Source organism: Canis lupus, chromosome 36 (assembly GCF_048164855.1).
Source record: "Canis lupus baileyi chromosome 36, mCanLup2.hap1, whole genome shotgun sequence".
Lineage (NCBI taxonomy): Eukaryota > Metazoa > Chordata > Mammalia > Carnivora > Canidae > Canis > Canis lupus.
Window position 1 is genome coordinate 29,190,249 of NC_132873.1, and position 12,874 is coordinate 29,203,122.

At 46.7% G+C, this 12,874-nt stretch overlaps 1 protein-coding gene and 1 long non-coding RNA gene across 7 annotated transcripts in view; one reads left to right on the forward strand and one right to left on the reverse strand.

Annotated features, from left to right (window-relative positions):
- Nucleotides 1–804: 804 nt before the first annotated feature.
- Nucleotides 805–11,954, reverse strand: LOC140625747 (uncharacterized). Its single transcript, XR_012025076.1, has 3 exons — nucleotides 11,633–11,954; nucleotides 10,603–10,695; nucleotides 805–1,000 (listed from the first exon to the last, which is right to left on the reverse strand). It is a non-coding gene; the product is annotated as an uncharacterized lncRNA (long non-coding RNA).
- Nucleotides 11,777–12,874, forward strand: part of STAT4 (signal transducer and activator of transcription 4) — a 118,616-nt gene continuing 117,518 nt past the window's right edge. For 5 of the 6 annotated variants that reach the window (XR_012025074.1, XR_012025075.1, XM_072813278.1 and 2 more), the window contains exon 1: nucleotides 11,777–11,933. The gene's annotated coding sequence lies outside the window, so the exon portion shown is untranslated. The remainder of the gene's footprint in view (nucleotides 11,934–12,874) is intronic. The other variant, XM_072813280.1, reaches the window with a different exon arrangement.

A 12,874-nucleotide genomic window follows, 5' to 3' on the forward strand; every position in this document is an offset into this window, starting at 1 on the left:
CATGTAGCTGTATCATGCATGATTCAGGAAATGATTCAGCAAATACCATGTGGTCTAAGCAGAAAAGGCCCAGGGTTACCAAGCTGTCTTCCTATGAGGAGCCCTTGCTATACATGTCACATGAAGTGTCCCATGAGTGAGTGTGTTTTTGTGTCTTTGCCAAACTCCATATGGGCTTCTCAGGGCAAGAAGACTGGCCTGGATTGGGATGAACCAAAGAAGATGGCACTGTTGATAGCTTCCACTGCTAGCACTGTACCTTCCACGTAGTGGGCTGATGGTAAGCAGTGGTTAACTGACCAAATAAGTGCCACTTACCACTGCTAAAAGTTTGAGAATTAATTTGAACTGCATGTGAAACTATTTTCACGTAGTCTGAGAGGCTAGAATTTCAAGGATCTGTAATGGAAAGACTTACTTCAGTCCTCATAAATAGTTCACACCACAAGGGTTATAATTCACTACCCCTACTGAAAGGAAGACAAGAGGAAATATGATGAAAATCTAACGAGGAAAAAAAAAATCTAACGAGGAAGAGGAAGACACAAAGGGAGAGAGACACACACACCCACACACACAAAAAGAGGATTAGATTTCTTTTCCCATTTGTGTTATGAGCCACATGAACAGGGAAGCAAGAGGCTCCCATAGGAAGATGTTAAAGGACAGGATTGTACAAATGTCGTACAGAGAAGGAGAGATAGGTGATTTATCCCTTTAATATTAATTAAGAAAATTTCTTTTTTTTTTTAAAGATTTATTTATTTATTCATTCAGAGAGCGAGAGGCAGAGACACAGGCAGAGGGAGAAGCGGGCTCCATGCAGGGAGCTCGACTTGGGACTCGATCCCGGGTCTCCAGGATCACGCCCTGGGCTGCAGGCGGCGCTAATTCAGGAAATTTCTGAACCGGGGCTGCCCCTAATTCAGAAAATTTCTAAGCATTTGTCGTGTGTGCGCATCCATGTTGTAGGTTATTCCGATTGAAAGGAGTTAAATGCCTGAAAGAAAGGTGGAGAGAGTCAGGTGAAGTAACTATGGTCAGGGCAAATTCCAGGTTACAGAGAGCTTATCCCTCAAAGACCTCTCCAAACCATCAAAGGATAGGAACAATTTTGAGGCAAAGTCGTGTTGAGCATACTGAGTCAGGGAAAATACAGAGAGACCCCTGCATGAGGTAAGTTGGGTTAGAACTATGTTTCTTGCAAATGATTCATGGGGTTGTGCAGATTCATGGTGACCTCTTAGCGTGAGACAATCTGAGAGGCATCCCCCTCGGCCATGGTCTGGACCCTGGCAAATGCATGAGCGGCAGGGGACTGAGGGGAAAAACCACGACTGTGCAGGTGAGAATTGTAGCCTCTGGAGAACACTGGGAGCTTAGAGAGATATCCTGAAAATCAGGCTTCGATTATCTGCAACAGAGAATTGTGAAAAATCAGAAGAGCCCTGCTGCCTTTAAGTGATAAAACAGTGAGAAACAATTGGAAGGCAGAGAACTCACCACAATCTGAGTTTTTTAAAGCTCAGACCTGATGTTTCAACAATTGCCAGGCAGATGTTTCCTCTGTGGGCTAGGTTCGGTGCTTGCTCACTCGTTCTCCGTTTGGCTCCATCACACTAATAACCCCACCAAGACCTCTCTCCTTTCATGCACAGTGAAGCAGAAACTCTTCATTCTCCCATCTCTGCAGGTGACATGGATTCTGTGTCAAGATGCTCTCGACACCCAGGAAAAGACCCACACAAATATACCTGATTCCTGACAAAGGTGCAAAAGCAATTAAGTGGAGACAGGATGGCTTTTCAACACATGGTGCTGGACAACAGAAGCCAAAAAAAAAGAATCAAGCCTTGACCCAAACCTCACACTCCATTCCAAAATTAACTCAAAATGGATGATAGACTTAATATAAAACATAAAACTACCGAACTTTTAGAAAAAATGTAGTAGAGAGTGGTTGGGACCTATGATGAAGTAAAGAGTTCTTAGATCCCACACCAAAAACACAATCCCATAAGAGGAAATATCAACAAATTGGACATGATAAAATTTGGGACTTGTGTTCTACAAGAGCCGATGTGAAAGGACAAAAAGAAAAAACTACAGACCAGGAGACAGTATTTGCAAATCACATACACAGCAAAGGACTAATACTGATAATGTATCAAGAATTCTCAAAGCTCATAAGTTAAAAAGACAAACAATCTAATTAGAAAAGGGGCAAAAAGACATCAAAAGACGTTTCACCGAAGGTAAACAGGAAGCAAATAAGCACACGAAAATGTTCCCCATCCCTGACTAATCCAGAAGGGCACGTTGAAACCCCAGTGAGACACCGCACACCTATCACAATGACCAGCATAAAAAAGTGATGAAACTGTCTTTTGATCCAGCACTTGTGCTCCTTAAGTATTTAGTTCAGAAAAATGAAAACATACGGCCACACAAAAACCTAAACACAAACATTCATAGACTTCCTCGTAAAAGCCCACACTGGCAACCAACCCAGATGTACTCGCCTTCACAGGTGAATGCCTACGCTGTGGTCTGTACCGGACGTGGAACACGACTCCCCCGGCCAAAGGGATAGACTGCCAGGAAGGTTGGGCTATTGGGGCCCGTCTCTAGGGCTTTCTACTGAGTGAAAACAGCCCATCTTCAGAAGTTACATTGTGCACATTTTCAAAAAGATTTTTATTTCTTTATCAGAGAGAGAGAGTGAGCACAGAGGGAAAGGGAGAGGGAGCCCAATGTGGGCCTCAGTCCCAGGACCCCCGGGACCATGACCTGAGCCGAAGGCAGACACTTACCGGGCTGAGCCACCCGGTGCCCCTGCAGGTACCTTTATAGAACAGTTTTGAAGTGACAACACTTTAGACATGAGAACAGATTAGTGGTTGCCAGAGATGAGAGCCTGGGGGACGGCACAAGGGGAGTGAGTGTGCTGCTCAAAGGAACAAGAGAAGGGGCCTTTGGGTTTTGGAACTGGTCAGTCTCGTGGCCTCGGTAGCCACACATCGACACAGCTGATAGGATTGCAGAGAACTTAATACACGTACACACACTCATACAAATGAGCACGAGTAAAACTGGGGAAATCTGAGTAAGAGTGGTGTTTTGTATCAACGTTAACATTCTGGTTGTGATATTATTTTATGATATGGTTCATAGTTTAGCAAAATGTTACCATTGGGAGAAACTGGGTAAAGTGTACGGCAATCTTTCTGCCTTGTTTCTTACAATGGAATGTGAGCTTATAATCATCTTAATTGGAAATATTCATATGTACACGCCATGTCGGAACAACAGTCCAACTAGTGACACCTGCCAGCAACCTACCCCAGGCCACTTTTAAAGGTAGTTCTGACCATCCTAGGGATGTGTGTGTTCACTCTCAGGCTCTGCTCCGAGCAGACCTGAAGGAAAATTTTCTTTTCTTCTTTTAAATAGTTTATATTTTTATCATAAGGGTTATGTTTAATTGTAGAAAAGATGAGAAAATATGGAAATACAAGCAAGGAAAAGTAAATAAAAATCACATCTAATCCCACCACCTGACGATAACAAATAGTATGCCCTTAAGAGGTAGGCCATAATATAATTTATTTTTGTTTTTTGCCATTTTTGTGTTATTTTTTTTTATTTTATTTATTCGTGAGAGACACACACACACACAGAGAGAGAGAGAGAGAGAGAGGCAGAGACACAGGCAGAGGGAGAAGCAGGCTCCATGCAGGGAGCCCGACGTGGGACTCGATCCCGGGTCTCCAGGATCATGCCCTGGGTTGCAGGCAGCACTAAACCACTGAGCCACTGGGACTGCCCCCATTTTTGTATTATAATTAATGCTTCCATGCATATACTTTCATAAATATCATGGGCTTTATTTCTTAGAATATACTCTTTCTCAAAGAATTTACCTTTTATGAGTAATACCGTTGCTATACATACAAGTAAGATCAGGAGACTGTGTCAAGGTCAATACCCTGGCTATGATATCATACTCAGTTTTGTATTTGTGTGTACATGTAGGAGACGGCTCAAGTGCATAGCACCCGTGAGCATTCCTGCTCCTTGTTTTAGTTATACCTCCACACTCATGATCATACAGGAGGTCGGGCCCCCCCAACATCTGTCCTAATCTCAGAGGCACCCAGAGATACCTGTAGTGCTGTTGCTTAGATGGCTCTAAGGGTGTATATTCAAGGAGAGGCAGAAAATCCTTCAGTATCTCTTTAACACTTGGAGGTTGTCCTTCCTGGACTTCTGTGGGCTTTACCACACCTCTCAGGTCTGAAATACATACAACAAACTACCTTAATATAAAAGGAGGTGGAGAAAAAGCCCCACGCAGACACTTGCAGAGGGTCCAGATCTGCAGCCCTTTCTCAGTCTACACTAGTGGGTAAAGTCTTTTTTTTTTTTTTTTTTTGGCTCCACATGTGCAAGGGCTGTCATGGATTTTCCTGGACAGGAGGTAAGAGACCTGACATTTCATAAAGCCTCGAAAGGAGAATTCACTGGAAAGAACACCCTGCATAATTCAGGAAACAACAAAAGAAGTGCGTGATTGTATATTTCTCAGTCTTCAGCATCATGGTGCCACAGAAGGGCAATGGTGTTTCTCAACCTAAAAGGGGTAAAATAGGAAACTCTGCATGTACAAAAGTGTGCTATGACTTCCATTCCAGGGAGGGTTTTATCATCCAGCGTAGCACCTGGCAGGCCCTGGAAGCGAGCATCCTTTCGATGGGAATGCTAGTTGAAATGCTTTCCTTGCACTGCCGATGTGACCGCCTTGCCTGGAAACTACCTATGATTTTTTTTTTTTCCCACTTCACTGAATTGCATGTCATCTGTATTTTTCCTGCTGCTTATCAATGGATCCTTCTGCGATGGAGAGGGATAGAAGGAGAAGAGCTGACACACCGAAGAGATGCTGTTTCCCCTCCTGTCTACGGATGTCTTCTCATTCAGGATTTGCTTCGCTATGAAATCAGAAGTGAAACTCTGCCCTTGGCACAGAGCATCCGAAACCAGCGCCAGGACACACCGTGGTTGGCATCCGCTCATGGAAATTCAAGGCCAGCTCATCAGTTTCCTCCCACAGAGCTGGGGCAGATATTCCAACAAATTGGTGCCAGACTAATTTAAGACATGATAGGAAACAGATTTTAGTAAGCCAGAGTTGTTGTTGTTATTTTTTTTTTTTTTTTGGATTTTCTCAGACAAGGAAAAACACAAAACTCGGATGTTAATGGGAACATAAAATGAAAGGAGATCAGTACATCGAGTGCAACTTCAGTGGGCTGAGAAATGAAGGCTGTCAGAGGATGGAGTTCAGGTCTTTCTACTGTCATGGCTTGTGTCGGGGCCAGGAATCTGCAGATACCACGGAAGTCAACATGTCCACCAAGAGGAAAGAGACTATATTTGCTAGAAAGGGGGCTATTTTCAAGGAACACGGGATTTCTGCTCTGGGAGCATATTTTCCTTTATGACAGCTACGAGTGCTGTCTCTGTAGCTGTGCTGAAAAGGGCCGTGTGCTGTGTGTCCACTCCAGTGTGAACATAAGATCCCAGGAGGGCCTTGAGCCAGTCCTTCAGAGCGGTTTAACACGAAAGATTTACAGAAGGGCCCCAACTTTTGATGGTTTGATTTGGATTTTCCTGGTGCAAACGCAAAACACATTGAGTAGAAACTCTCCTTCTAATTTCGAACTTGACCTTTTCCCAGGCTAGTGACGCGACCCCGGGCAGCCGTGTGAACTGTGGCTCCCTGGCAGCCCTGCAACCAAGATGCTAACAGCCCGTGGGCTTGCAACCCTTCTGTACCCAGACAACCACTGTTTTTCCCTCTCAGTTCAGTACTCAATGCATTACATGAGGTACTTGGTACTCGACACCGTATTCCTAAATAGGCTTTGTGGGAGGTGATTGGGCCCGACGGTAGGCTAATGCCAGGGTTCTGAGCGCATGAGGGTGGGCGAGGCTAAGCTACGACGCTCGGTAGGTTAGGTGCCTTCAACGCATTTTCGACTTGACAGTATTTTCAAAGTATAATGGGTTTATCGAGATGTGACCCCGTTGTGAGTCAAAGAACATCTCAGGATTAAAGAAAGGCAGTAACCGTCTGACACGTTCACCTTTCTTGATTGCACTTCCCCTCCGTGTTATATTCTGTTTCATTTCCGAAGACGCGCTCTTGCCTCTGGAAATGTAGATTCTCATAAAATTCACTTTGGTTCAACAACAACACAGGCTAGTATTGTTTAAAAAAAAAAACTTTGTTCCAAAACCAACAATATTGCTCCAAAATTACATAACATCTTTTCTTGAATGTTCTTAAAATAGCTTCTAGACATTACCTCACGAAACTAACACCGTCAGAAACCTTTGGTGAAGGCAGAAGTTGGGGGTGCCGGGCCCTTCCCCCTTGGCCTGCCTCATGGTGCTGTGGCATGAAGCCTGAGATGGAGGAGGGCGGGCTCTCTCTTCCCTTCCCTGTCTGGCTTGAGAGCGTCCCTTCAGCTTTCCGCAGCTCCGCTTCTCGTCTGGAGGCGGAGCCAGATGATTTGCACAGAACTCTCCGGTCCTGTGAATCTCCGAAATTCCAGAACGAGGAAGGTTCTCATTAAGAGAAGTAGAACGCCGACTTGCCACGCCTGTGAGAAGTGGGTTTCACTTTAAAATCAAGCTTTACCTCCTTGAAGGGACGACGGATACGCCAGGCCCCGTTTCCGTGCCCGGGATCCGCTCAGCCTTGCCCACCTGCCAAGCCTGGCTCTGGCCATCAGCCTTCCCGACCGGGGGCCCGGCCCAGCGCACCCATTCTTGCACCTCGAGGGCGGCTCGCCACAAACTGAGGAGCTTCCAAGGACACAACCAGCCAAGGAAAACACGCGGTGGCCACACACTGCCGGGATCGGAGCTTCGGAAGCTTCGGCTGGTTTCCGGGAGGCGGTACTGAAGCAACTTGGCTTGGGGGGAATTGAGCCAAGGTGAGCTCTGACCTCGGGAGACGAGAGGCAATAAGAGACCATCGGACGTAAGGGTTTGCGCCCCCCTCTCCCCACACACATTGTTCCAAGATGCAGGTACTTTCACCCGGTCCCTCGGAAGGTGTCTGCTCAAGACTGAGCAACCGAAGGGTTGGTGGCGGAGGTGCTTGGCGGTGCTGGGGGCGGGCAGGGTCGTGAGCCTCGCCGCGGGGGCTCTTCTCCCTTCCCTGCACGTTTCTCTCTTCCGCCTGGGGTCCGCCCGTCAATAAAGTGGTGACACGTAAATTTTGCCTCAGGTGCCGCCCGCTAAGCGCCCAGGCGGAGACCGGGGTCCCGGAGTGGCCTTAGGCCGAGCTTCAGGACACGACTTAGGGGCCTCGCTCAGAGGGTAACCCAGGCGTCACCAGTCCTCGGCACGCCCTGATGTCGCGATCGCTACAGTGTCCACCTGGGCGAGCCCGGTGCGTGCTGACGGTAGAAGGCGGGACGTTGGTACCTCGTACGGCTGCTGGACTCATCCGTAAGGGACAAACGGTGATTACTGGGATGGCCCTGGGAGACGGGATCCCCGGGCCCGGGAGCTAGCTGGCCGCCTCGAGCCCGCTGGTCCTGCAGCCGCAAGGCAGGCGGGGTAGGAACTTGTGGCCAGGATCCCATATTCTGGGTGGCGAACCCACAAAACAGACCAAACGCACAGCCTCCGAAAGCTCCGAAGTCAGAGTGAGGCCCTGAGAGGCGGAGGGTGGCCTCGGCGCCCTGCTCCTGCGGCTACTGACTGCCCTGCCGCCAGGGCCGGAGAGCCGAGCCGGGCCCCGGACGAGGCCTCAGTCCTGGACAGGCCCCTCGCCTCAGCCCCTTGACCTTAGCAAAGCGGTTACTCGCGCTTCCCTAAGATGACGCTCTGGGACAGAGTTGCCTTCCCGCCCACAGTACCTCTGCCAAGAGGACTCTTTCAGGACCTACAGGATGTCTGCTCTCCTCCCACACGTGTGACATTCCCTCAGAGTAAAGGACTTGCTTTACAGCAAAGGAAGTAGAGTAACAAGCTCATGGCCATAGAGTTCACCAGTTTTATTTTATTTTAAAAGATTATTTACTTATTCATGAGAGAGACACAGATAGAGAGAGAGGCAGAGACACAGGCAGAGGGAGAAGCAGGCTCCATGCAGGGAGCCCGACGTGGGACTCGATCCCAGGACCCCAGGATCAGGCCCTGGGCTGAAGGTGGCGCTAAACCACTGAGCCACCCGGGCTGCCCAGTTCACCAGTTTTAGAATGTATTCTATCAACAGAAGCAACTGGCTTGATAGAATTGTGGAATGGCCTAGAGAAGTCTCAGCTAAGTTGCCAGCAAAGGGACAACTTGTTGGCTTGCGGTATTGTCCTTCATGGTGTAACTGATTAGATAGATACATACATACGTAGTACGTACATATCCCAGATGATATAGGATTAACCCTGTTCCACCATAAACCCAAGTGATTCACAAATAGAATTGTAGAATTTGAGTTTCTCATTCCCCACAATCTCTGCTAGTTTAGACGTCTTAGGTCTCAGGGCAAGAACTCTTGTCACAAGTATCACTGAACCGGGGGCTGCAAGTGCCTCCTGGCCACTCTGGGCTCCATATGTCACTGAACCTACAGAGGACAAAAGAAGTTACTGTGCCGGAAGGCATGATCAATGGTGATTCCCTTGAAGGATGAGAGTTGCTGCTAAAGACAAGAGTGTGTCTAGAACCGGAGGATTCCCTGGGGCTTCTCTTAGCTCTCTGGTGTCTAATAATCTCCATTAAAGGCAATTGCATCAAGAATGATTTGATCAGACTCACAAGTCAGGGCTGAAACCCCTCAGAGATGGAGGTTCATGTCACCACCACGATGACAAACATTCAGTGTGACCGTGACAAACACTCGGCCAGACGAAAGGTTTGTGAAGGATAAGGAAAACCTAGAAGGGGTGTTAAGGAAGTGGTGACTCCCCAATATTGGTGTCGCCCTGGCTCGGCTGCAGCGGCCAAAGCTGTAGCCTGATTGGTAACATCTTTTAAGCCTTTGAAGGGATTACAAGTGACCATCACCTTAAAGAACTGGACTTGTATTTCTCCTTATGGGAAAAGTAGGAACTTCTTTTTACAATATGGATAATAAAGTCAAAGTATCAGATCTGAGTGGCCCAAGGAAAGGACCCTGACAGCCCTCCCCTCCCCGCTCCTTCGGACGCCTGTGAAATGCAAAGGACTGTGTGGCCAGCATCACTCTCACTCCCGGACTCTGTCGTGATGCTTGCCGTCATCCAGGGAAGAATGAAGGTGTGAAAGCGGTCAAACAGTGTGTCGTGATAAAGTAACTAGGGAAGCACAGATCAAGGGAGGGGGTGTGGGCGCTGGGGAGTAATTCTAGAGCCACTTCTTGATTCCAGCTGTGGTTCTGAGAACATCAAGAAGAGCCTGCACACGCCGCCCTCAGGGTATAAATTGGCTCAAAATCAAAAGGGTTCTTGATGTGCAGCAGGGCTGGTGCTTGCTCACCAGGTTTTCTCCCAGAAATGCAGTCACTGAGGAAAGAATAAACCTCCTGCTAATTAGATCAGCCACCTTAGAACCAGGGCGTGGAATGAAGAAAATGAGAAGACTTTGCACATGTTGTTTGTGTTAAATAGGAGCACAAATGTTTTGTGCATGTACACACACACACACACACACACACTACAGTGGTACAGAGAAAAAGAAGAAAACTTAAACTTCACCTCTTAGAAGAATCCAGAAAAGCAAACTGGGGAGACTCCAAGATAGATAGATAGATAGATAGATAGATGATAGATTGATAAATGATAGATTGATGATAGATAGATGACTGATAGATGATAGATTGATAGATGATAGATCACATATGATAGATGATAGATAGATGATAGGTAGATAAATGATAGATTGATAGATGATAGATGATTGATAGGTGATTGATAGATTGATAGGCGATAGATGATAGTTAATACATAATATGTATCAGTCTGTTGAAATCTGAATTGAAGAAAAGGAGAAAGGACACACTAGAACTTTGTTCAGCATTGGAATTTCTACACCAATAAGCCAGTGGATTGAGATTCAGGTCGCCGTGGAAAGGACCATACTTGGGATTCAGAAAGTAACAGCAATAAGCCCGGAGTCCAGGTTAATTCAGTGTATGTGACAAGTCAAGATTCAGTGACCTAAGCTGAGTGTCTATAAATGATCTCCCCACCCAGCACCCCCGAAGTTTCTGCTTAGGTAGTAGGTTAGTTTTGTATTCAAAATACACAGGTGAGTGATGAGCTATGGGAGGATTCAGTAAATATTTATGGAAAGAAGAGTGGTTGCTACAAAATTCTAAGGTAATGCTAGGAAAGTCCTCTAAATTCCTAAAGGTCCAACAAACAACTTTATCTAGTTATTCATTTCTAGTAACCGTAAAACTAATTATTTGAGAGATGACTTAAATTGTGTGTTAGTAGTACCTTGTTGGGGGTTCTCTGGAGAAATAAAACCAATAGAGAAAGTGTGTGTGTGAGAGAGAGAGAGAGAGAGAGAGGAGATCATTTTTTTAAGGAATTGACTCACACAACTGTGGAGATACAAGTTCAAACTCTGCAGGAGGGCAGGCTGGCAGGGTGGAGACCCAGGGAAGAAAAGCATTTTGAGTCCAAAGGCAGTCTGTTGGCAAAATTTTTTTATTAGATGATATCTGTCATTTTTCTTTTTTTTAAGATTTTTATTTATTTATTCATAGAGACAGAGAGAGAGAGAGGCAGAGACACAGGCAGAGGGAGAAGCAGGCTTCATGCAGGGAGCCCGACGTGGGACTCGATCCAGGGTCTCCAGGATCACGCCCTGGGCTACAGGCAGCGCTAAACCGCTGCGCCACCAGGGCTGCCCTCATTTTTCTTTTAAGGTCTTCAACTGATTGGATGAGGCCCACCACACCTATGGAGAGTAGTATGCTTTGCTCAAAGCCTACTCATTTAAATGTTCATCTCATCTAAAATACACCTTCATCAAAACACCTGGAATAATGTTTGACCCAAGATTTGGGTACCATGATCTAGCCAAGTGGACACACAGAATAACCATCACGAGCAGTAAGTAAATATCCGAGCATACTTAATTGGATTATAAAATTATTTCTTTGCATTGAGACCCTAAATATATTTGTTGAGTTTGTAACATAAATGCTTTTGACTTTGGTGGTTTAAGAGTACACTAAATATACATAAAAGTGATTTGTTCTCTGTGAACTCCAAAGCATTATCTGGCCCTAAGTGTGGTCAATTAACACCCTGAGATTTTGTGATATGTTGGGCTTTGAAGGTGGCCAATTCATCCGGTTTTCCTAGGACTTTCTTGGTTTTGGTGCTGAAATCACACTCCCTCAGAGACTCCCCAGAACACCAGGCACCATAGTGTGCTGTGCTTAAAACCTCCTTACTTCCCAAAAGGAAGAAGGATTCAGGGGTGGCTTGTGCTGGCCATAAAATAATTTACATCTGAACATGGCTGAATTACTTTATGATTTTTCCTGCTTCCTCCTTGGAAAGAATCCTGAAACAAGCAAAGGGACCAGCAGTGGGACTTTATCATTTGCTGTGGCTACCTGGACTTCACCAAGGACGGTCCTGGCAGGCTCTCATCTGGAGCAAGGTTTAAGCTCACTGTTCTTTTCTGTGGCTCTGAGGATCTCTCTAAGGAGGCGGCTGCCCGGGGGGGGGCACTGAACCAGGCCCCTGATTGGTGCTGCCCTCCTCTAGGTCATAAGAGCCCTGGTGACCACACAGCAGTGAGGCTGCCAGGCGGCCGGGCCTTCCTACACAGCCACATGATACCACCGTGGCAAAGACACACTCCGTCACCCACATATGACATTTGACTGCTTCCTGGATCTATGGGCTTGAGTGGTATGTAGAAAAACGCTCGGGATTTAAAAACTATGCTGGGCCATACACGAGAGCCATAGAGTTCTTGACTTTGGGGAAAATAGTTGAGAGGAGAGACAGAAGGATCTCATCGATTTCCCACCCCCAGGTGCCCTGAGCAACTGCCCTTTTATTCAATTCACGTTCTGGGTGCCCACACCAGGTTTTGTTTAACGAAAATATTCTCTATATTGCTGAACTGTTTGAGAAGAACAAAAAAAAAAAAAAAAATGAGGTACAGACTAAGATATGGTCATGAATATTTCAAACCATTGGCGTGCTGAAATGACCCTGTTATGCAATATCTTAAACCACGTAACTATTTGTGTCTTTCTCTTTCATTTCTAAATGTAGCACTCCTCCGTCCACCCCACCCCACCCCACCCCACCCCCTGCTTTTTTATATTTTAAGGCTGAGAGTTTGAATGGTTGGGTTCGAATTCCAGCTCTGTGGTTTTCTAGCTTTGGGTGGGACTGTGAAAAGTAGATGGAAGCTACTCGAGCCTCTGTTTCCAAGGGTGTAAAATGAGGGTGGTAATAGTGACTCCCAGGTGCCCGGCCTGCCCTTGCTTAGTGAGTAAGTAGCGGCCTCGTCACTGACCGGAGGCCTCCCAGTCGAGGCCTGCAGAGCCCTGCATCGACTCGGCACCTGCCCTCAGCGCGCCGCTCTGGCTTCAGCCCCTCCAAGCTCTGGCAGGGACTTAACTCACTTCCAGGATAAAGAAAATAAGGGGTTTTGTGAGGTTTTGTTATGCATCTGGGAAGGGTGGCCAAGGATGCTCAGAATACGAATCTATGACAGCAATCTGCACAATAATCTTCTGTGCTTTGGAGGCACTACTCTCACCCGCCTGTGGCCCTGTTCCTCATCTTCTTCAGCAGACCCCCCAGTTCCAATTGTCCCCCAAGCCTGGATTTAGGGG